The sequence below is a fragment of the Microtus pennsylvanicus genome, assembly GCF_037038515.1.
Source record: "Microtus pennsylvanicus isolate mMicPen1 chromosome Y unlocalized genomic scaffold, mMicPen1.hap1 SUPER_Y_unloc_3, whole genome shotgun sequence".
NCBI lineage: Eukaryota > Metazoa > Chordata > Mammalia > Rodentia > Cricetidae > Microtus > Microtus pennsylvanicus.
The window spans coordinates 1,276,980-1,301,434 of record NW_027460881.1 but is presented as its reverse complement, the minus strand read 5'-3'; positions in this window follow the sequence as shown (position 1 = coordinate 1,301,434).

The following is a 24,455-nucleotide window of genomic DNA, read 5'->3' as shown; positions in this document are numbered from 1 at the left end:
ATGGTGCAGTAAATGATGCTGATAGTTAATCTGTGCAATTATGCAAATTTCCTTGTAACTGACTAGACAGAATTGACAGGTTATCTTAAACACAGCAGGGAGTCACTCTACGATGGAACTGGTTCATCTTCACCTGTGTGACAGTGACATAATTAAGATCTTTCCTTTGTCTATAAATCTCATTATGTTCAACATGATATGTTGTCATACAGATTTCTTAGGGTTTTGTCCCACTGGTGGTTTCCTTGGTATGCTTACATACTTTTTGCCAGATCCAATCAGTTTTGCCATGCACTCTCAGCTCCACATCATTGTGTTCCCCTATGTTCCAGTCCAGGCATTTTAGACCTCTTGTAACTGTTGTAAGAGTATCTCATGTTCCACCTAAATGATTTAGGGTTTTATTTAGGCTGGGTTTTATCTTCCATCACTGAGTCATTGACTTTCCTTGGGCGTAATTCCTGGGACACTGAGCCTAACTCCTGGGGGATTCCTCCAGTTATTTCTCCTTTCTTAGGTAGTTTACACTTTCACTATTACTGTGAGAGTGTTTCTGTAGCAAATATTCTTCTCAAGATGAGAAGAAACTTCAATATTACAATCCATTTGTTATTGTGATTTAAATACATACACACACACACACAAGTTAGTGCACATACACTGATGATATCTCAATTTATGGGGCCATTCTGGGGATGTCAAGATCGATATCTCTCGAGTGGTTCTCAGAAGGCCATAGGGTGACCCTCTCTAGGTACTTAAGCAGGGAGGAGAAGTTGACCGCACTGTGACATGTCCCTAGGAACTATGTGTGCCTTGTCCCATAGTCAGACTGATGACTGACTGTCTTGAAAACCACCATGGAACTTTTGTTTGGCAAATGATGGAGATAAAGTCAGGGTCAAAATCAGAAAACTAGATGGAGCTTCCAAGCTCCAGTGGAAGAGCAGATGGATGGAGAAAAAGAGCAAGGATGTCCGGAATATAAGGGCTTGGTCCACACTATGAGACACTGTGCCTGAACTAAGTGGATTTCAACTAATCCAGTGACCTGGGAATGAAAGAACATGGGAACAAACTGGAAGCTCTGAATGTGGCTGACAATTGGGGCAGACGGAGAAGCCAAAGATAATTGCACTTGCAATTGTCTGCATATCATACACTGGCTTTTTGTGATCATATTTTTTGTGGATGCATACCTTGCTAAATCTGGATGGATGAAGGGTGGGCTTGGACTTCCCACAGCTCAAAGTACCCTGCCCTCTATTTGGACTGGTGTTTGAGTGGAGAGGTTTATTTGCGGAGCAAGAAGAATGTGGGAGGAGGAAGAGAAGTGGAAAGTTTGATAATTATTACTATGAAGTAATGGAAAAATCAATAGAAAATAACCAATGAGGACATTGGAGTTAGGAAAAAAAAAACATACATTGAGTTGTTGACTCAGACCAAAAATTATTATACAGAAAAAAAAAACACATAAAAAGATTGAGTTACTTGGAAAATATGACTCAAGTAATTGGGAAGAAGATTGGGGTTTTTATTTTGGGTCTTCATGGGGCTGTATGAGCAGCATTTTAGGACCTGTATGCTGGATATTTCTGGGGGTTAGTAGGGAAGAAACCTGGCTAGGAGGAATTTTAAGACATAAGTAGGGCCTTGATGATGTCACAAAGCTTTGGTTGGGGGTGGCAACTCTGTTCCACATGAAGCACTAGTATTCTGTGAAGGTGTGCTTACTATCTTCACGGTGGCTGAGGAGGTCAGTTCAGCTCTTGGGCTCCACAACTGTTCAACCGAATTTCAAGAAGTTGGAATCTAGAGAGCCAAGATATTTTCTTTTGGTAAATATGTTTAGGAAGCAACTAGGACCTCTGTAGTCAAAGAAAGGTTTCTTTCAAATCTGCTCTGGGTCCAAAATTTATGTCGTTAACAGCTCCTATATTTGATAGCTGGGGGACGGTTAATGTCAGGTATTCTCCCCACTCTATCTTTGCTAAAAATGTCCAATTCCTCAGTCCACTTAAATGGCAAAGATCCTCTTTGTCCATATGTGTTTTAAAAGATAATTATTTCTAATAGGTGCTGTTGCACAGATTAATGTTTCTTTCTTTTGGCAGTTTGACTCACAGTACTCACTTCTCTAATGAAGATACAGAATATCTTTATGTAATCAACCTGGATCTGGATCAGGAGACACAATAGAGAGAGCCAGTGGACTGGAGTGCCATGACCTTGGGCAGGTGGTTATAGATCAGCCAACTAACCCGTAGCTTGAGTGGTAAGGAGAGGAGTGGCTGTTCTTTGAATTCTTTGCCATCTGTTCAGATATTTCTTTCTCACTTTAGGTATAGGCATAGCTTCCTCTCTCATTGATATAGTAAGTCAGGAAGTAGGTTTCTCAGTAGAGGTCAATTGCATTTTGCAGCAGGAATATGTCTCTGATACACATATACGGAGCTGTAGACAAGAGTTTGATACTTTTCCTATTAATTTCTTAAGAACATATTCCATTTAGGTATCCAAATCTATTCAGCCCTGCCTTTTTCACCTGCTCCAAAGTTATTCCTAAAAAGAGCCTTGACCTCACATCCTCACCTTCTTATCCTTGCAGGCACTTATGGTGGAGGAAACCACATTGTGTCTGATTTAAACTGAAGAGTTCTTCCTATGCAGAGATTGGCAGCTATGAAGCCCAAGCACAGAAACAGAGCCAAGAGACAGTGGAACAGGAGTGCTGTGGCCTATCTCAGAAAGTCTCCCGCCATGATGAAGATGCCTCTTAGTATGAGTTGCATGCCACATCTCCAGAAGAAGAATGGGCCATCGCTCCTGAAGCAAAAACTTAGTAAGCCTTTTGAGGCCCTGGAGAATATTGTTGGCCGCAGAATTTCTCATGGCTGGAAGGAAGCCAATGAACCAGTCACCCATTGGAAAGCCATCATTCTAGATCAACTGCCAACATATCCCTCTCTCTATTTGTTGAAATATGATGGGATTGATTGTGTCTATGGCTTGGAGCTTCATAGTGATGAAAGGATTTTAAACCTGAAGATCCTGCCTAACAATGTGCCATTTCCTCAGGTGACAGACACTCATCTCTCAAACACCATAGTTGGCAGAGCAGTGAAACATACATTCATGGGCACAAATGGCTCTAAGAATGACTGGAATGGGATGGTCCTAGAAGAGGTGCCAATCATGAAGACCTGGTTTTATATTACCTACAAGAAAGATCCGGTCTTGTACATTTACCACCTCCTGGATGACTACCTGGAAGGCAACCTCCACATCATGCCAGGCTCTAAGGGAGAGTGGAGTGGAATGGTCCCAGGTGAGGTGCAGGCCATAACGACCTGTTTCTCCATGGTCAACGAGAATGATCCGGTCCTGTACCTTTACCACCATCATGATGATTCCATTGAAGGCAACCTCCACATCACGCCTGAATGTCCTCCAGTAGACGTGACTTTGGAATTAGGCAGGGATTCCTTGGAGGGCAAAAGAGTGCAGTAAAACAAAAAAGATGGAACCCAAGAGATAGGTAAAATTATTTGCAAAGTTCCCAACAAACCTTCTGTGTATTTCATCAAGTTTGATAATGACTTCCATATCTATGTCTATGATTTGGTGAAGATCTGTTAAAGTGAAATTCTCAAATTTTGAGGGGCAGACTTAATTCTCTCTTTGGGAATGTGTTTTTTCAGAGATACCTCAGGTCTTCTATGAATCCTGGTATTTTTTCCAATGGATTATTCTTTCTCAAAGAATAAAAATTTGTTAACATGTTGTGTTATGTGGTCAATGATGGATTGTGTTTGGTGGATGGGGCATCACAGAAATACATGCCTCAAAACAAAGCAGGATTTATGGTCTTTTCCCCTTGGAGAGTAAAGGACTGGGGATGCGTGGTGTGGTAAAGGACTAGATGGCTGGCAAGGAAGCAGTGGAGAGGGGACAAAGAGTTGTCTGATCTCGGGGCGGTACGAAGCTTGAGGGAAAACCATGTCAAATGGAAAGATGTGACTGATATCAGCGTGAGGTATTGGGACTTAAGTGGATAAAGAGTAGATTAATCAGGAAGGGACACAAATGTCTACTCAAAATCAGAGAAAATTAGGTTTCATTTGATGAATGGTTTAATTCGTAATGGCTGTAAGTCAAAGGATGTTTGATCTCCACTAGAGCATGTTGCTTAGTGAAAAGTGTCTCCGCTCAGTTGCTCTTCTCCAGTAAGTTGGACATCAAGCTACCTACTTAGTTTTGCCAGAATTCTGTCTGCCACCTACTTTGTCATGCCTGGATTCGGTATGCCTTGAACTCTCATAGGTCTTATCCATGCCATCCAACCCTTGTCAGTTCATTTAAATAATTGCCCTGCCATATCTGGAAAACAGTGTTCCCTTTCATTGATCATGTTCTGTAGGACTTGGGCTATAACTCATAAACACACTCAACCACACACAGGATAAGCATGTATATATGATGCCCACTAGTGTGTGACATGCACACATATGATGAATGCACCGAACTCCATAATATCAGTAAGGTAGGGAATCCATGATGCTAGGTGGAGTCTGGCAAAGACCCCACACACCCATCAAACCGCCAAATACCAGTATGGTATTGATGTCTGACTCCCATCCTGTAAGGAACCTGCCATCCTGTAACTGGGCTATTTTTGGTTCCTTCATCTTCACAAACTTGGTTAAAATGTTAGAGTTGTCCAACTGGGAGTTAGGGTCCAGCATGTAGATCAGCTGTCCCAGGTCAGGTGATTTGGCTACAATTTGGGTGAGAAATTGTACCAGGGAATTCTGGTACACCCTCTCCTCTTCTTCTCCCTGTCCTCATCATCACTCTTGTGGGTGGGCCTGGAGCACAAAGAAGGTAAAATGGAATAAGCCTCCTCCTTAGTGGAAAACCTTGTCAATCCTTAATTTGACCTGACTCTCTGAGGGAATGCAGCACATTTTTTCCTACTAGGTCTCCTCATTCATTGGTTCCCTCATTTTTCCAAGGAATGTTGAATTCATCCATTCTTCCTTGTCTCTCTCTCTTCTTTCTTCCCTTCTTCCATTTCCCTCTTGATTGTAGAAATTTGAGCAGCAGGGCTGCATCCCCATGGGGCCGCCTTGTAAGGTTATGCTCCGAAACAACAACACAAAACTATTCATTTAAACACTGCCTGCCCCATTATTTTCAGCCTCTTAACCCCTGTCTAATAATGTATGTTGCAGCACGAGGTGCGCTTAGAAGGAAAGATTTAGCATGTTTGACCTGGTGGCTGGCTGTATCGCCATCTGCCTCAGAGTGCAGAGCTACCATTTCTGCCCATGGGAGAGGTGCATGGCATCTCTAAGCTCAATTCCTATTCCTCCCAGCATTCTCTTATGTTTATTCCACCCACCTATGTTCTAACCTTTCAGGCCAAACAGTTCCTTTATTTAATTAACCAATGACCTATACTCCATCATTACTCCTATTTCTGTTTAAACAAGAACGGAATCTTTAACTTTAACATAGCAAAATTACATATAACAAAACAGTTATCAAGCAAGAATTACAGTTACAATATTTATATCTCTTTTATCTTTTATCATAACAATGGAAAACTATAACTATCTATCTATTCTTCAACTCCATCAGAGACTCCAGAATAATACAGTATTACCTAAGCAAACAAAAAGTAAGCCATTTTCAAACTCTAGAAATGACAGAGACATCTCGCTGCCTGGACAGTCACCCAAAGTTCCTCTGTACCGTTGGGGTTTCCATCCTCAGTCTACAGGCCCATAGTTTCCAGCAGACATTTCCATGAAGCAGGAAATATCAAAGGCAGTCACTATCTGCTTGTCTTGAAGAATGTTTTGCTGACCCTTTCCTGAATCAGGAACACGGAAAGATCATCTCACCTTTAGGCAAGTTCAGTAGTCCTCTCTCTGAGTGTTTTCTGTGTACAGTTTATGCAACAATCCAGGCAAGAGCAGTTTCTTCCCCAAATGGCTATCAAACTCCATAAGGATCCTCTTTGATGTCCATCTTCTTCCTGAAGTAGATATGTGCTGCCAAGAGTAGAGTGTCTCACTGTCATGAAAAACCCTAAGGTACTAAAACATTAAATAGCCTATTTTGTAGTCTAGAGAGATATGAATAATGCCTATCTAACTGAAATATATATATATCTATGTAGCTAGAAAATCTAACTAACATGACTACAAACTTGACTATTATGAATGATTATCCATTAATAACCTATATACATTATATTTTTAAATGAACTACACAATCACAATACCTTAATTAAGATCAAAAATGCATATACATATAACAAAATTGACCTAAAATCTCTATTAGTAAAGCAAAATCTATACTAATGCAAATATTCATATCTATATCACATCCCACTTTAAATGTAAAAGAATGTTTATAAGCCATATTTGGGAACGTGGGTGCAGTTTTTTCTCTCCAAAATGCTTCCTGCTGAATGGTGGCATCATTATTGATTTATCTCAGTTGGCAGTTGAGCGAAGCAATATTTTAAAGGTGTTCACAGCAACCTTTAAGTAGGGAGTGGTCCATCCTACCATATTAGGATAGAGGCATCCACAGACTATCACCCTCTGTGAAAACAAAATAGAAACTCCTTTCCAAAGCATCATGTCCTTAGATCTAAATTTCAAAGTCAAGGCATTTTCAAAATATCTATGTTGGATTATTTCAGCAGCTTTTATAAAGAAACATCTTTGAGCAGCTATTGCTACTGCCTCAAAATTCAAATGATTCAAAAAGAGCATAATAGCATACAATATCAAAATTCGCTGTGAATTTTCCATCTTTGTGCGCTTCAATTTAACCTCTATTTTGTTTATTTTTCCTTTTTATTTTTTGCCTTTTGAGACAGGTTCTCTGTATCTTTGACCTGGAATTACTCTGTATACCTGTCTGTCCTTGAAGTCTCAGAGATCTGCCTCTCTCTGCCTTTCAGGCATTGGGATTAAAGGTGTATGCTACTACACATTGAACTCACAAAGATCTGTTTGTCTCTGCCTTCAAGGCACTGGGATTAAAGGCGTGTGCTACCTCACCTTGAAGGTACAGAGATCAATCTCCCTCTGCCTCCCATGTGTTGGGTTTACAGGTGTGTACTACCACACCCAACAACTCCCTTCCTTTTTTTAACTTTAAGAACTTCAAATTTTAGCCTGCACATATTTTTAACACACTGTAAATCATTTAAAAAATTTCTTTGTCTTTGAATCTCTCTTTACTCTATTTCTCTCTCTGTTTTTCTGAGCACATGAGTATTTCATTTACCAAGCAATCTCAGTAGGACTAAAGCCGTGGCTTTGCTGGCCAGATGTAGCCCATTCCTTAGCTTTCTGCCATTCCAACCTTGTGGCTGAGGTACCGAACAGAGCCGCATTCAGTGCCACAAGTCTACAGTGTTTCAAGGTCCTTGCCATCAAAGAGGCTGCAACAGACAACACTCAAGCCCTCTTTCGGTAGCTGGCCCTCCTTCCTCACACAGTCAGAGTTTGCCCAGGCAGGATGGCCCAGAAAGCCGGCATTTTAAAACAACACAGTTTTTTTTCCTGCTACTTCTGAAAGCATACAAGCATTCAGTTGGCTTTTATCAACACCATTTAAATGTTGTGTGGCAGGACCTCTTAAGGGCTGCAGGGTTTTGCAGCTGAAGCTGAGTCAGCAAGCCTCTTTTAGATGAGAGCCCTTGCTTTCTTCTAGCAAGCAGAGCAGACCGAGAAATCGCTGCTACCAAGAAAACATGCTTTACTCTTTCCCAAGCTTTCTCAGGTTTTCAGTGGATTCAGTTGTCCACAAGGCTGCAAGCCATTCTGTAGTTATTTGTGCAGCGAGGCTGTGTCCCCAGTACCACGGCCGCATGAAGGTTATGCCTGAAATAAATACACAAAAACTGTTTTCTTTTAAACACTGCTGGCCCATTAGATTCAGCATTTTAACCCATTTCTAATAATCAGTGTAGTATAACGAGGTGCACTTACCAGGAAAAATTCAGCATGTCTGACATGGTGGCTGGCTGCATCGACAACTGCCTCAGAGAGCAGAGCTATGGCATCTGCCGGGGAGAGGGGAGCATGGCTTCTCTGAGCTCACTTCCTCTTCCTCCCGGCATTCTATTTTGTTTACTCCACCTACCTATGTTCTAACCTATCAGCTGAAGCAGATTCTTTCTTTAATTAATCAATAAACTTCTTCTGTCACTTTATCCTTTCAACAGCTTGCCCATATAAATCTCCCATGTGTCTTCTGTTGTATAATCTTTCATTTGTAAAGAACTTGCACTCTCAGGGGAGGATTTTTCTGACATCTCTGTGGATGGAGATCATATGAGGAAGATCAGATGAGCAACCATGACAACTCTAATGCTGTAGAGTTAGGTGGACCAGAGATTGATGGCTGACATTCCTGTGCTATACATCAGATGCCCCTGAACTCTGCCCCTTTGACAGACAGGCAGACATCAAGTTGGTCACACATACTTAACTCATTCAGGTTCACAGATAATGTAAATGGAGTTTTAATTCTTCTCCTAAACTAATAAAAAACCAAGATTAGGAGAAGAGAAGAGCCTGAAGTAAGGCCTCAAAATGGGTCATTTTGAAAAGGAAAGGTTACCTGCCTCCATGTATGCTGTCTCCCCTTCTTAGTCAAATCCAACCTTCCAGTGTCTAGCTAACAGCTAACCATAGGATTGAACCCAACTGCCTTTGATTTCTGAAATAAGTGCTGTCCCCTTAAGGTCTAATAACAGCACAGGAAGGTTTGTAAGACTGTCCCAGCAACAATTTAAAGCAATTCTAGGACACCAAAGATGCAGCAAATTTGGGTAATTGGTAATATACATCGTTCCGATGGGACAAAATAATGTAGCATTAAAAAAAATACAGATTGGTGTACTCACGATGAATTCATGTGATATGGCACACACAGGCTTCTGGTTCTGAATACTTCATGCTCGGGGGGTTTTGGAGATTGTCGTGACCCTGAACCTAGCTGGAGGCTTTGGGGCCTTGAAAGGACAAGACTTAATATTTCAGGAGATCCTTGTACTTGGTCCCCACTGTTTACTGATTTCCTTACAGAGAATGAGCAGCCATCTACTCCTGCTGCCATGCCTTCCCCACATGAACAGAGAGAAGACCCTATACACACAGGTCGCTTGTATCACATGTGAAGGCATAAGTCACAAACAAACTCCCACAGCAGTTTAGAATTGTGATTAATAGAATGATTAGTTCTTGAAAGGGGAAAAACTTAGAGATCACAATCCCTGACAAAAGCCCTCTGCAGGATCAGAAAAGGAGCCTAGTAGCCGGAAGGGAAGCTCAAGCAAGAGATCAAGCTGAAGGTAGAAGTTGCTTTTTAAAAGAGAGAGAGACCACAACTCAATGGGCTGGTATCTCAGTGACTATTCAGGAAACATCACAGAGAAAGGATCTGCTTCATGCATGAGAGTCACCGATGATTTCCCTTTAAGAAAAAAACCCATCAAAACTCCCAATAACATCATCAGCATTCAACAACATGTCTATGATTTCTTTGCCTTGCCTTTGATGGTGCAGTAAATGATGCTGATAGTTAATCTGTGCAATTATGCAAATTTCCTTGTAACTGACTAGACAGAATTGACAGGTTATCTTAAACACAGCAGGGAGTCACTCTACGATGGAACTGGTTCATCTTCACCTGTGTGACAGTGACATAATTAAGATCTTTCCTTTGTCTATAAATCTCATTATGTTCAACATGATATGTTGTCATACAGATTTCTTAGGGTTTTGTCCCACTGGTGGTTTCCTGGGTATGCTTACATACTTTTTGCCAGATCCAATCAGTTTTGCCATGCACTCTCAGCTCCACATCATTGTGTTCCCCTTATGTTCCAGTCCAGGCATTTTAGACCTCTTGTAACTGTTGTAAGAGTATCTCATGTTCCACCTAAATGATTTAGCGTTTTATTTAGGCTGGGTTTTATCTTCCATCACTGAGTCATTGACTTTCCTTGGGCGTAATTCCTGGGACACTGAGCCTAACTCCTGGGGGATTCCTCCAGTTATTTCTCCTTTCTTAGGTAGTTTACACTTTCACTATTACTGTGAGAGTGTTTCTGTAGCAAATATTCTTCTCAAGATGAGAAGAAACTTCAATATTACAATCCATTTGTTATTGTGATTTAAATACATACACACACACACACACACAAGTTAGTGCACATACACTGATGATATCTCAATTTATGGGGATTCTGGGGATGTCAAGATCGATATCTCTCGAGTGGTTCTCAGAAGGCCATAGGGTGACCCTCTCTAGGTACTTAAGCAGGGAGGAGAAGTTGACCGCACTGTGACATGTCCCTAGGAACTATGTGTGCCTTGTCCCATAGTCAGACTGATGACTGACTGTCTTGAAAACCACCATGGAACTTTTGTTTGGCAAATGATGGAGATCAAGTCAGGGTCAAAATCAGAAAACTAGATGGAGCTTCCAAGCTCCAGTGGAAGAGCAGATGGATGGAGAAAAAGAGCAAGGATGTCCGGAATATAAGGGCTTGGTCCACACTATGAGACACTGTGCCTGAACTAAGGGGATTTCAACTAATCCAGTGACCTGGGAATGAAAGAACATGGGATCAAACTGGAAGCTCTGAATGTGGCTGACAATTGGGGCAGACGGAGAAGCCAAAGATAATTGCACTTGCAATTGTCTGCATATCATACACTGGCTATTTGTGATCATATTTTTTGTGGATGCATACCTTGCTAAATCTGGATGGATGAAGGGTGGGCTTGGACTTCCCACAGCTCAAAGTACCCTGCCATCTATTTGGACTGGTGTTTGAGTGGAGAGGTTTATTTGCGGAGCAAGAAGAATGTGGGAGGAGGAAGAGAAGTGGAAAGTTTGATAATTATTACTATGAAGTAATGGAAAAATCAATAGAAAATAACCAATGAGGACATTGGAGTTAGGAAAAAAAAACATACATTGAGTTGTTGACTCAAACCAAAAATTATTATACAGAAAAAAAAAACACATAAAAAGGTTGAGTTACTTGGAAAATATGACTCAAGTAATTGGGAAGAAGATTGGGGTTTTTATTTTGGGTCTTCATGGGGCTGTATGAGCAGCATTTAGGACCTGTATGCTGGATATTTCTGGGGGTTAGTAGGGAAGAAACCTGGCTAGGAGGAATTTTAAGACATAAGTAGGGCCTTGATGATGTCACAAAGCCTTGGTTGGGGGTGGCAACTCTGTTCCACATGAAGCACTAGTATTCTGTGAAGGTGTGCTTACTATCTTCACGGTGGCTGAGGAGGTCAGTTCAGCTCTTGGGATCCACAACTGTTCAACCGAATTTCCAGAAGTTGGAATCTAGAGAGCCATGATATTTTCTTTTGGTAAATATGTTTAGGAAGCAACTAGGACCTCTGTAGTCAAAGAAAGGTTTCTTTCAAATCTGCTCTGGGTCCAAAATTTTTGTCGTTAACAGCTCCTATATTTGATAGCTGGGGGACGGTTAATGTCAGGTCTTCTCCCCACTCTATCTTTGCTAAAAATGTCCAATTCCTCAGTCCACTTAAATGGCAAAGATCCTCTTTGTCCATATGTGTTTTAAAAGATAATTATTTCTAATAGGTGCTGTTGCACAGATTAATGTTTCTTTCTTTTGGCAGTTTGACTCACAGTACTCACTTCTCTAATGAAGATACAGAATATCTTTATGTAATCAACCTGGATCTGGATCAGGAGACACAACAGAGAGAGCCAATGGACTGGAGTGCCATGACCTGGGCAGGTGGTTATAGATCAGACAACTAACCAGTAGCTTGAGTGGTAAGGAGAGGAGTGGCTGTTCTTTGAATTCTTTGCCATCTGTTCAGATATTTCTTTCTCACTTTAGGTATAGGCATAGCTTCCTCTCTCATTGATATAGTAAGTCAGGAAGTAGGTTTCTCAGTAGAGGACAATTGCATTTTGCAGCAGGAATATGTCTCTGATACACATATACTGAGCTGTAGACAAGAGTTTGATACTTTTCCTATTAATTTCTTAAGAACATATTCCATTTAGGTATCCAAATCTATTCAGCCCTGCCTTTTTCACCTGCTCCAAAGTTATTCCTAAAAAGAGCCTTGACCTCACATCCTCACCTTCTTATCCTTGCAGGCACTTATGGTGGAGGAAACCACTTTTTGTCTGATTTAAACTGAAGAGTTCTTCCTATGCAGAGATTGGCAGCTATGAAGCCCAAGCACAGAAACAGAGCCAAGAGACAGTGGAACAGGAGTGCTGTGGCCTATCTCAGAAAGTGTCCCACCATGATGAAGATGCCTCTTAATATGAGTGGCATGCCACATCTCCAGAAGAAGAATGGGCCATCGATCCAGAAGCAAAAACTTAGTAAGCCTTTTGAGGCCCTGGAGAATATTGTTGGCCGCAGAATTTCTCATGGCTGGAAGGAAGCCAATGAACCAGTCACCCATTGGAAAGCCATCATTCTAGATCAACTGCCAACATATCCCTCTCTCTATTTGTTGAAATATGATGGGATTGATTGTGTCTATGGCTTGGAGCTTCATAGTGATGAAAGGATTTTAAACCTGAAGATCCTGCCTAATAATGTGCCATTTCCTCAGGTGACAGACACTCATCTCTCAAACACCATAGTTGGCAGAGCAGTGAAACATACATTCATGGGCACAAATGGCTCTAAGAATGACTGGAACGGGATGGTCCTAGAAGAGGTGCCAATCATGAAGACCTGGTTTTATATTACCTACAAGAAAGATCCGGTCTTGTACATTTACCACCTCCTGGATGACTACCTGGAAGGCAACCTCCACATCATGCCAGGCTCTAAGGAAGAGTGGAGTGGCGTGGTCCCAGGTGAGGTGCAGACCATAACGACCTGTTTCTACATTGTCAACGAGAATGATCCGGTCCTGTACCTTTACCACCATCATGATGATTCCATTGAAGGCAACCTCCACATCACGCCTGAATATCCTCCAGTAGAGGTGACTTTGGAATTAGGCACGGATTCCTTGGAGGGCAAAAGAGTGCAGTACAACAAAAAAGATGGAACCCAAGAGATAGGTAAAATTATTTGCCAAGTTCCCAACAAACCTTCTGTGTATTTCATCAAGTTTGATAATGACTTCCATATCTATGTCTATGATTTGGTGAAGATCTGTTAAAGTGAAATTCTCAAATTTTGAAGGGCAGACTTAATGCTCTCTTTGGGAATGTGTTTTTTTCAGAGATACCTCAGGTCTTCTATGAATCCTGGTATCTTTTCCAATGGATTATACTTTCTCAAATAATAAAAATTTGTTAACATGTTGTGTTATTTGGTCAATGATGGATTGTGTTTGGTGGATGGGGCATCACAGAAATACATGCCTCAAAACAAAGCAGGATTTATGGTCTTTTCCCCTTGGAGAGTAAAGGACTGGGGATGCGTGGTGTGGTAAAGGACAAGATGGCTGTCAAGGAAGCAGTGAAGAGGGGACAAAAAGTTGTATGATCTCGGGGCGGTACGAAGCTTGAGGGAAAACCATGTCAAATGGAAAGATGTGACTGATATCAGCGTGAGGTATTGGGACTTAAGAGGATAAAGAGTAGATTAATCAGGAAGGGACACAAATGTATACTCAAAATCAGAGAAAATTAGGTTTCATTTGATGAATGGTTTAATTCGTACTGGCTGTTAGTCAAAGGATGTTTGATCTCCACTAGAGCATGTTGCTTAGTGAAAAGTGTCTCCGCTCAGTTGCTCTTCTCCAGTAAGTTGAACATCAAGCTACCTACTTAGTTTTGCCAGAATTCTGTCTGCCACCTACTTTGTCATGCCTGGATTCGGTATGCCTTGAACTCTCATAGGTCTTATCCATGCCATCCAACCCTTGTCAGTTCATTTAAATAATTGCCCTGCCATATCTGGAAAACAGTGTTCCCTTTCATTGATCATGTTCTGTAGTACTTGGGCTATAAAACTCATGAACACACTCACCCACACACAGGATAAACATGTACATATGATGCCCACTAGTGTGTGACATGCACACATATGATGAATGCACCGAACTCCATAATATCAGTAAAGTAGGGAATCCATGATGCTAGGTGGAGTCTGGCAAAGACCCCACACACCCATCAAACCGCCAAATACCAGTATGGTACTGATGTCTGACTCCCATCCTGTAAGGAACCTGCCATCCTGTAACTGGGCTATTTTTGGTTGTTCATCTCCACAAACTTGGTTAAAATGTTAGAGTTGTCAAACTGGGAGTTAGGGTCCAGCATGTAGATCAGCTGTCCCAGGTCAGGTGATTTGGCTACAATTTGGGTGAGAAATTGTACCAGGGAATTCTGGTACACCCTCTCCTCTTCTTCTCCCTGTCCTCATCATCACTCTTGTGGGTGGGCCTGGAGCACAAAGAAGGTAAAATGGAATAAGCCTCCTCCTTAGTGGAAAACCTTGTCAATCCTTAATTTGACCTGACTCTCTGAGGGAATGCAGAACATTATTTCCTACTAGGTCTCCTCATTCATTGGTTCACTCATTTTTCCAATGAATGATTGAATTCATCCATTCTTCCTTGTCTCTCTCTCTTCATTCTTCCCTTCTTCCATTTCCCCCTTGATTGTAGAAATTTGAGCAGCAGGGCTGCATCCCCATGGGGCCGCCTTGTAAGGTTATGCTCCGAAATAAAAACACAAAACTATTCATTTCAACACTGCCTGTCCCCTTATTTTCAGCCTCTTAACCCGTGTCTAATAATGTATGTTGCAGCACGAGGTGCACTTAGAAGGAACGATTTAGCATGTCTGACCTGGTGGCTGGCTGTATCGCCATCTGCCTCAGAGTGCAGAGCTACCATTTCTGCCCATGGCAGAGGTGCATGGCATCTCTAAGCTCAATTCCTATTCCTCCCAGCATTCTCTTATGTTTATTCCACCCACCTATGTTCTGACCTTGCAGGCCAAACTGTTTCTTTATTTAATTAACCAATGACCTATACTCCATCATTACTCCTATTTCTGTTTAAACAAGAATGGAATCTTTAACTTTAACATAGCAAAATTACATATAACAAAACAGTTATCAAGCAAGAATTACAGTTACAATATTTATATCTATTTTATCTTTTATCATAACAATGGAAAACTATAACTATCTATCTCTTCTTCAACTCTATCAGAGACTCCAGAATAATACAGTATTAATTAAGCAAACAAAAAGTATGCCATTTTCAAACTCTAGAAATGACAGAGACATCTCGCTGCCTGGACAGTCACCCAAAGTTCCTCTGTACCGTTGGTGTTTCCATCCTCAGTCTACAGGCCCATAGTTTCCAGCAGACATTTCCATGAAGCGGGAAATTGCAAGGCAGTCACAATCTGCTTGTCTTGAAGAATGTTTTGCTGACCCTTTCCTGAATCAGGAACACGGAAAGATCATCTAACCTTTAGGCAAGTTCAGTAGTCCTCTCTCTGAGTGTTTTCTGTGTATAGTTTATGCAACAATCCAGGCAAGAGCAGTTTCTTCCCCAAATGGCTATCAAACTCCATAAGGATCCTCTTTGATGCCCATCTTCTTCCTGAAGTAGATATGTGCTGCCAAGAGTAGAGTGTCTCACTGTCATGAAAAACCCTAAGGTACTAAAACATTAAATAGCCTATTTTGTAGTCTAGAGGGATATGAATAATGCCTATCTAACTGAAATATATATCTCTATGTAGCTAGAAAATCTAACTAACATGACTACAAACCTGACTATTATTAATGATTATCCATTAATAACCTATATGCATTATATTTTTAAATGAACTACACAATCACAATACCTTAATGAAGATCAAAAATGCATATACATATAACAAAATTGACCTAAAATCTCTATCAGTAAAGCAAAATCTATACTAATCCAAATATTCATATCTATATCACATCCCACTTTAAATGTAAAAGAACATTTATAAGCCATATTTGGGAACGTGGGTGCAGTTTTTTCTCTCCAAAATGCTTCCTGCTGAATGGTGGCATCATTATTGATTTATCTCAGTTGGCAGTTGAGCGAAGCAATTTTTTAAAGGTGTTCACAGCAACCTTTAAGTAGGGCGTGGTCCATCCTACCATATTAGGATAGAGGCATTCACATACTATCACCCTCTGTGAAAACAAAATAGAAACTCCTTTCCAAAGCATCATGTCCTTAGATCCAAATTTCAAAGTCAAGGCATTTTCAAAATATCTATGTTGGATTATTTCAGCAGCTTTTATAAAGAAACATCTTTTAGCAGCTATTGCTACTGCCTCAAAATTCAAATGATTCAAAAAGAGCATAATAGCATACAATATCAAAATTCGCTGTGAATTTTCCATCTTTGTGCGCTTCAATTTAACCTCTATTTTGTTTATTTTTCCTTTTTATTTTTTGCCTTTTGAGACAGGTTCTCTGTATCTTTGACCTGGAATAACTCTGTATACCTGTCTGTCCTTGAAGTCTCAGAGATCTGCCTCTCTCTGCCTTTCAGGCATTGGGATTAAGGGTGTATGCTACTACACATTGAACTCACAAAGATCTGTTTGTCTCTGCCTTCAAGGCACTGGGATTAAAGGCGTGTGCTACCTCACCTTGAAGGTACAGAGGTCAATCTCTCTCTGCCTCCCATGTGTTGGGTTGACAGGTGTGTACTACCACACCCAACAACTCTCTTCCTTTTTTTAACTTTAAGAACTTCAAATTTTAACCTGCACATATTTTTAACACACTGTAAATCATTTAAAAATTTTCTTTGTCTTTGAATCTCTCTTTACTCTATTTCTCTCTCTGTTTTTCTGACCACATGAGTCTTTCATTTACCAAGCAATCTCAGTAGGACTAAAGCCGTGGCTTTGCTGGCCAGATGTAGCCCATTCCTTAGCTTTCTGCCATTCCAACCTTGTGGCTGAGGTACCGAACAGAGCCGCATTCAGTGCCACAAGTCTACAGTGTTTCAAGGTCCTTGCCATCAAAGAGGCTGCAACAGACAACACTCAAACCTTCTTTCTGTAGCTGGCCCTCCTTCCTCAAACAGTCAGAGTTTGCCCAGGCAGGATGGCCCAGAAAGCCGGCAATTTAAAACAACACAGTTTGTTTTCCTGCTACTGCTGAAAACATACAAGCATTCAGTTGGCTTTTATCAACACCATTTAACTGTTTTGTGGCAGGACCTCTTAAGGGCTGCAGGGTTTTGCAGCTGAAGCTGAGTCAGCAAGCCTCTTTTAGATGAGAGCCCTTGCTTTCTTCTAGCAAGCAGAGCAGATCGAGAAATCGCTGCTACCAAGAAAACATGCTTTACTCTTTCCCAAGCTTTCTCAGGCTTTCAGTGGATTCAGTTGTCCACAAGGCTGCAAGCCATTCTGTAGTTATTTGAGCAGCGAGGCTGTGTCCCCAGCACCACGGCCGCATGAAGGTTATGCCTGAAATAAATACACAAAAACTTTATTCTTTTAAACACTGCTGGCCCATTAGATTCAGCATTTTAACCCATTTCTAATAATCAGTGTAGTATAACGAGGTGCACTTACCTGGAAAAATTCAGCATGTCTGACATGGTGGCTGGCTGCATCGACATCTGCCTCAGAGAGCAGAGCTATGGCATCTGCCGGGGAGAGGGGAGCATGGCTTCTCTGAGCTCACTACCTCTTCCTCCCGGCATTCTATTTTGTTTACTCCACCTACCTATGTTCTAACATATCAGCTGAAGCGGATTCTTTCTTTAATTAATCAATAAACTTCTTCTGTCACTTTATCCTTTCAACAGATTGCCCATATAAATCTCCCATGTGTCTTCTGTTGTAAAATCTTTCATTTGTAAAGAACTTGCACTCTCAGGGGAGGATTTTTCTGACATCTCTGTGGATGGAGATCATATGAGGAAGGTCAGATGAGCAACCATGACAACTCTAATGCTGTAGAGTTAGGTGGACCAGAGATTGATGGCTGACATTCCTGTGCTATGCATCAGATGCCCCTGAACTCTGGCCCTGTTGACAGACAGGCAGACATCAAGTTGGTCACACATACTTAACTCATTCAGGTTCACAGATACTGTAAATGGAGTTTTAATTCTTCTCCTAAACTAATAAAGAAACCAAGATTAGGAGAAGAGAAGAGCCTGAAGTAAGGCTTCAAAATGGGTCATTTTGCAAAGGAAAGGTTACCTGCCTCCATATATACTGTCTCCCTTTCTTAGTCAAATCCATCCTTCCAGTGTCTAGCTAACAGCTAACCATAGGATTGAACCCAACTGCCTTTGATTTCTGAAATAAGTGCTGTCCCCTTAAGGTCTCATAACAGCACAGGAAGGTTTGTAAGACTGTCCCAGCAACAATTTAAAGCAATTCTAGGACACCAAAGATGCAGCAAATTTGGTTAATTGGTAATATAGATCGTTCTGATGGGACAAAATAATTTAGAATTAAAAAAAACAGATTGGTGTACTCACGATGAATTTATGTGATATGGCACACACAAGCTTCTGGTTCTGAATACTTCATGCTCGGTGGGTTTTGGAGATTGTCGTGACCCTGAACCTAGCTGGAGGCTTTGGGGCCTTGAAAGGACAAGACTTAATATTTCAGGACATCCTTGTACTTGGTGCCCACTGTTTACTGATTTCCTTACAGAGAATGAGCAGCCATCTACTCCTGCTGCCATGCCTTCCCCACATGAACAGAGAGAAGACCCTATACACACAGGTCGCTTGTATCACATGTGAAGGCATAAGTCACAAACAAACTCCCACAGCAGTTTAGAATTGTGATTAATAGAATGATTAGTTCTTGAAAGGGGAAAAACTTAGAGATCACAATCCCTTAGAAAAGCCCTCTGCAGGATCAGAAAAGGAGCCTAGTAGCCGGAAGGGAACCTCAAGCAAGAGATCAAGCTGAAGGTAGACGTTGCTTTGTAAAAGAGAGAGAGACCACAACTCAATGGGCTGGTATCTCAGTGGCTATTCAGGAAACATCACAGAGAAAGGATCTGCTTCATGCATGAGAGTCACCGATGATTTCCCTTTAAGAAAAAAACCCATCAAAACTCCAAATAACATCATCAGCATTCAACAACATGTCTATGATTTCTTTGCCCTGCCTTTGATTGTGCAGTAAATGATGCTGATAGTTAATCTGTGCAATTAATGCAAATTTCCTTGTAACTGACTAGACAGAATTGACAGGTTATCTTAAATACAGCAGGGAGTCACTCTACGATGGAACTGGTTCATCATCACCTGTGTGACAGTGACATAATTGAGATCTTTCCATTGTCTATAAATCTCATTATGTTCAACATGATATGTTGTCATACAGATTTCTTAGGGTTTTGTCCCACTGGTGGTTTCCTTGGTATGCTTCCATAATTTTTTCCAGATCCAATCAGTTTTGACATGCACTCTCAGCTCCACGTCATTGTGTTCCCCTTATGTTCCAGTCCAGGCATTTTAGACCTCTTGTAACTGTTGTAAGAGTATCTCATGTTCCACCTAAATGATTTAGCGTTTTATTTAGGCTGGGTTTTATCTTCCATCACTGAGTTCATTGACTTTCCTTGGGCGTAATTCCTGGGACACTGAGCCTAACTCCTGGGGGATTCCTCCAGTTATTTCTCCTTTCTTAGATAGTTTATACTCTCACTATTACTGTGAGAGTGTTTCTGTAGCAAATATTCTTCTCAAGATGAGAAGAAACTTCAATATTACAATCCATTTGTTATTGTGATTTAAATACACACACACAAACACACACAAGTTAATGCACATACACTGATGATATCTCAATTTATGGGGCCATTCTGGGGATGTCAAGATCGATATCTCTCGAGTGGTTCTCAGAAGGCCATAGGGTGACCCTCTCTAGGTACTTAAGCAGGGAGGAGAAGTTGACCGCACTGTGACATGTCCCTAGGAACTATGTGTGCCTTGTCCCAAAGTCAGACTGATGACTGACTATCTTGAAAACCACCATGGAACTTTTGTTTGGCAAATGATGGAGATCAAGTCAGGGTCAAAATCAGAAAACTAGATGGAGCTTCCAAGCTCCAGTGGAAGAGCAGATGGATGGAGAAAAAGAGCAAGGATGTCAGGAATATAAGGGCTTGGTCCACACTATGAGACACTGTGCCTGAACTAAGGGGATTTCAACTAATCCAGTGACCTGGGAATGAAAGAACATGGGATCAAACTGGAAGCTCTGAATGTGGCTGACAATTGGGGCAGACAGAGAAGCCAAAGATAATGGCACTTGCAATTGTCTGCATATCATACACTGGCTTTTTGTGATCATACTTTTTGTGGATGCATACCTTGCTAAATCTGGATGGATGAAGGGTGGGCTTGGACTTCCCACAGCTCAAAGTACCCTGCCCTCTATTTGGACTGGTGTTTGAGTGGAGAGGTTTATTTGCGGAGCAAGAAGAATGTGGGAGGAGGAAGAGAAGTGGAAAGTTTGATAATTATTATTATGAAGTAATGGAAAAATCAATAGAAAATAACCAATGAGGACATTGGAGCTAGGAAAAAAAAACATTCATGTGAGTTGTTGACTCAGACCAAAAATTATTTTACAGAAAAATAAAAAACACATAAAGGGGTTGAGTACTTGGAAAATATGACTCAAGTAATTGGGAAGAAGATTGGGGTTTTTATTTTGGGTCTTCATGGGGCTGTATGAGCAGCATTTTAGGACCTGTATGCTGGATATTTCTGGGGGTTAGTAGGGAAGAAACCTGGCTAGGAGGAGTTTTATGACATAAGTAGAGCCTTGATGATGTCACAAAGCTTTGGTTGGGGGTGGCAACTCTGTTCCACATGAAGCACTGGTCTTCTGTGAAGGTGGGCTTACTATCTTCACGGTGGCTGAGGAGGTCAGTTCAGCTCTTGGGCTCCACAACTGTTCAACCGAATTTCCAGAAGTTGGAATCTAGAGAGCCAAGATATTTTCTTTTGGTAAATATGTTTAGGAAGCAACTAGGACCTCTGTAGTCAAAGAAAGGTTTCTTTCAAATCTGCTCTGGGTCCAAAATTTATGTCGTTAACAGCTCCTATATTTGATAGCTGGGGGACGGTTAATGTCAGGTCTTCTCCCCACTCTATCTTTGCTAAAAATGTCCAATTCCTCTGTCCACTTAAATGGCAAAGATCCTCTTTGTCCATATGTGTTTTAAAAGATAATTATTTCTAATAGGTGCTGTTGCACAGATTAATGTTTTTTTCTTTTGGCAGTTTGACACACAGTACTCACTTCTCTATTGAAGATACAGAATATCTTTATGTAATCAACCTGGATCTGGATCAGGAGACACAACAGAGAGAGCCAGTGGACTGGAGTGCCATGACCTTGGGCAGGTGGTTATAGATCAGCCAACTAACCAGTAGCTTGATTGGTAAGGAGAGGAGTGGCTGTTCTTTGAATTCTTTGCCATCTGTTCAGATATTTCTTTCTCGCTATAAGTATAGGCATAGATTCCTCTCTCATTGATATAGTAAGTCAGGAAGTAGGTTTCTCAGTAGAGGTCAATTGCATTTTGCAGCAGGAATATGTCTCTGATACACATATACTGAGCTGTAGACAAGAGTTTGATAATTTTCCTATTAATTTCTTAAGAACATATTCCATTTAGGTATCCAAATCTATTCAGCCCTGCCTTTTTCACCTGCTCCAAAGTTATTCCTAAAAAGAGCCTTGACCTCACATCCTCACCTTCTTATCCTTGCAGGCACTTATGGTGGAGGAAACCACTTTGTGTCTCATTTAAACTGAAGAGTTCTTCCTATGCAGAGATTGGCAGCTATGAAGCCCAAGCACAGAAACAGAGCCAAGAGACAGTGGAACAGGAGTGCTGTGGCCTATCTCAGAAAGTCTCCCGCCATGATGAAGATGCCTCTTAGTATGAGTGGCATGCCACATCTCCAAAAGAAGAATGGGCCATCGCTCCAGAAGCAAAAACTTAGTAAGCCTTTTGAGGCCCTGGAGAATATTGTTGGCCGCAGAATTTCTCATGGCTGGAAGGAAGCCAATGAACCAGTCACCCATTGGAAAGCCATCATTCTAGGTCAACTGCCAACATATCCCTCTCTCTATTTGTTGAAATATGATGGGATTGATTGTGTCTATGGCTTGGAGCTTCATAGTGACGAAAGGATTTTAAACCTGAAGTTCCTGCCTAATAATGTGCCATTTCCTCAGGTGACAGACACTCATCTCTCAAACACCATAGTTGGCAGAGCAGTGAAACATACATTCATGGGCACAAATGGCTCTAAGAATGACTGGAACGGGATGGTCCTAGAAGAGGTGCCAATCATGAAGACCTGGTTTTATATTACCTACAAGAAAGATCCGGTCTTGTACATTTACCACCTCCTGGATGACTACCTGGAAGGCAACCTCCACATCATGCCAGGCTCTAAGGAAGAGTGGAGTGGCGTGGTCCCAGATGAGGTGCAGACCATAACGACCTGTTTCTACATTGTCAACGAGAATGATCCGGTCTTGTACCTTTACCACAATCATGATGATTCCATTGAAGGCAACCTCCACATCACGCCTGAATATCCTCCAGTACAGGTGACTTTGGAATTAGGCACGGATTTCTTGGAGGGCAAAAGAGTGCAGTACAACAAAAAAGATGGAACCCAAGAGATAGGTAAAATTATTTGCCAAGTTCCCAACAAACCTTCTGTGTATTTCATCAAGTTTGATAATGACTTCCATATCTATGTCTATGATTTGGTGAAGATCTGTTAAAGTGAAATTCTCAAATTTTGAGGGGCAGACTTAATGCTCTCTTTGGGAATGTGTTTTTTCAGAGATACCTCAGGTCTTCTATGAATCCTGGTATCTTTTCCAATGGATTATTCTTTCTCAAAGAATAAAAATTTGTTAACATGTTGTGTTATTTGGTCAATGATGGATTGTGTTTGGTGGATGGGGCATCACAGAAATACATGCCTCAAAACAAAGCAGGATTTATGGTGTTTTCCCCTTGGAGAGTAAAGGACTGGGGATGCGTGGTGCGGTAGAGGACAAGATGGCTGTCAAGGAAGCAGTGGAGAGGGGACAAAAAGTTGTATGATCTCGGGGCGGTATGAAGCTTGAGGGAAAACCATGTCAAATGGAAAGATGTGACCGATATCAGCGTGAGGTATTGGGACTTAAGAGGATAAAGAGTAGATTAATCAGGAAGGGACACAAATGTATACTCAAAATCAGAGAAATTTAGGTTTCATTTGATGAATGGTTTAATTCGTACTGGCTGTAAGTCAAAGGATGTTTGATCTCCACTAGAGCATGTTGCTTAGTGAAAAGTGTCTCCGCTCAGTTGCTCTTCTCCAGTAAGGTGGACATCAAGTTAGTTTTGCCAGAATTCTGTCTGCCACCTACTTTGTCATGCCTGGATTCGGTATGGCTTGAACTCTCATAGGTCTTATCCATGCCATCCAACCCTTGTCAGTTCATTTAAATAATTGCCCTGCCATATCTGGAAAACAGTGTTCCCTTTCATTGATCATGTTCTGTAGTACTTGGGCTATAAAACTCATGAACACACTCACCCACACACAGGATAAACATGTACATATGATGCCCACTAGTGTGTGACATGCACACATATGATGAATGCACCGAACTCCATAATATCAGTAAATTAGGGAATCCATGATGCTAGGTGGAGTCTGGCAAAGACCCCACACACCCATCAAACCGCCAAATGCCAGTATGGTACTGATGTCTGACTCCCATCCTCTAAGGAACCTGCCATCCTGTAACTGGGCTATTTTTGGTTCCTTCATCTTCACAAACTTGGTTAAAATGTTAGAGTTGTCAAACTGGGAGTTAGGGTCCAGCATGTAGATCAGCTGTCCCAGGTCAGGTGATTTGGCTACAATTTGGGTGAGAAATTGTACCAGGGAATTCTGGTACACCCTCTCCTCTTCTTCTCCCTGTCCTCATCATCACTCTTGTGGGTGGACCTGGAGCACAAAGAAGGTAAAATGGAATAAGCCTCCTCCTTAGTGGACAACCTTGTCAATCCTTAATTTGACCTGACTCTCTGAGGGAATGCAGCACATTTTTTCCTACTAGGTCTCCTCATTCATTGGTTCACTCATTTTTCCAAGGAATGATTGAATTCATCCATTCTTCCTTGTCTCTCTCTCTTCTTTCTTCCCTTCTTCCATTTCCCCCTTGATTGTAGAAATTTGAGCAGCAGGGCTGCATCCCCATGGGGCCGCCTTGTAAGATTATGCTCCGAAATAACAACACAAAACTATTCATTTCAACACTGCCTGCCCCATTATTTTCAGCCTCTTAACCCATGTCTAATAATGTATGTTGCAGCACGAGGTGCGCTTAGAAGGAAAGATTTAGC